The sequence below is a fragment of the Alexandromys fortis genome, unplaced genomic scaffold (assembly GCF_014885135.2).
Source record: "Alexandromys fortis isolate MF-2015 unplaced genomic scaffold, M_Fortis_MF-2015_v1.1 scaffold_104, whole genome shotgun sequence".
In the NCBI taxonomy this organism is placed as follows: Eukaryota; Metazoa; Chordata; class Mammalia; order Rodentia; family Cricetidae; genus Alexandromys; species Alexandromys fortis.
In genome coordinates, this window is record NW_026068000.1 from 5,900,725 (window position 1) to 5,902,329 (window position 1,605).

Sequence of the window (1,605 nt, forward strand, 5' to 3'; positions counted from 1 at the left end):
TTTTTGGTTTTTCGAGACAGGGTTTCTCTGTAGCTTTGGAGCCTGTCCTGGAACTCCTTTTGTAGACCAGGCTGGCCTCGAACTCACAGAGATCCTCCTGCCTCTGCCTCCCGAGTGCTGGGATTAAAGGTGTGCGCCACCACCACCTGGCTAGTAAGATAAATCTTGAACAGTGTCAGTAATATGAGAGAGATTATATTATCAGATGCAGCCACAATACCATATTAATTCGCCTTTGTCTTAGGGCTAAAGATCACTACAGAAAGCTTACTGAAGAGCTTTAAATATCTTTTGGGAAATTTTTTGTTTGTTTGTTTGGTTTTTTGAGGCAAGGTTTCTCTGTAGCTTTGGAGCCTGTCCTGGAACTCACCCTGTAGACTAGGCTGGCCTTGAACTCACTGAGATCCACCTGTTTCTGCCTCCTGAGTGCTGGGATTAAAGACTTGTGCCACTCACTGCCCAGTGGGAGTTTTTATTATTATTTTCTACTTACAGAGCAGTTAAGAACAATACCAATGTGTTCGTCACTTTCTGTTGCTGTGGTAACACCAGGACAAAGCAACTATAGTAGGAAGGGTTTATTTGGGGTTTATCATTCTGGAAGGTTAGAATCCATGATGTCTGTGCAGAGGCTTGGTGGAGGAAGAGCTTAGAGCTCACATCTCGGTCTACAAGCAGGAAACAGAGTGCATGGAAAACAACTCATGGCCTTTCAATTTTTTAAAATTATTTTTATTTAAAAATTTTTTAATTTTTTTGAGATTATAATTTAATTACATCATTTCCCTCTTTGCTTTCCTCCCTCCAAACTCTCCTATGCACCTCTCTTTGCTCTCTTAGATAAACGGCCTCTTTTTATCCATTATCCCTCACTTTATTATTTTATAATTTGTGTTGTGCATAAGATACTGATCTAGTCTAGAAGAGTGGCTTATTAAATCTTACTTTTGCCCTAAGTAGTGAATTAAAAAATAATGAAGTGCATGCCTGTAACCCCAACCCTGGCAGGGGCATTGTGGGACTCACTGTAACCCCAACCCTGGCAGGGGCAGGGTGGAACTCACTGTAACCCCAACACTGGCAGGAGAGGGTGGAACTCACTGTAACCCCAACACTGGCAGGAGAGGGTGGAACTCACTGTAACCCCAACACTGGCAGGAGAGGGTGGAACTCACTGTAACCCCAACACTGGCAGGAGAGGGTGGAACTCACTGTAACCCCAACACTGGCAGGAGAGGGTGGAACTCACTGTAACCCCAACACTGGCAGGAGAGGGTGGAACTCACTGTAACCCCAACACTGGCAGGAGAGGGTGGAACTCACTGTAACCCCAACACTGGCAGGAGAGGGTGGAACTCACTGTAACCCCAACACTGGCAGGAGAGGGTGGAACTCACTGTAACCCCAACACTGGCAGGAGAGGGTGGAACTCACTGTAACCCCAACACTGGCAGGAGAGGGTGGAACTCACTGTAACCCCAACACTGGCAGGAGAGGGTGGAACTCACTGTAACCCCAACACTGGCAGGAGAGGGTGGAACTCACTGTAACCCCAACACTGGCAGGAGAGGGTGGAACTCACTGTAACCCCAACACTGGCAGGAG

At 46.6% G+C, this 1,605-nt stretch overlaps 1 protein-coding gene across 1 annotated transcript in view; it reads left to right on the forward strand.

The window, feature by feature from the left end:
* Tmem241 (transmembrane protein 241) overlaps positions 1 to 1,605 on the forward strand; it is a 134,740-nt gene that overhangs the window by 11,365 nt on the left and 121,770 nt on the right. The gene's annotated exons all lie outside the window — the stretch shown is intronic.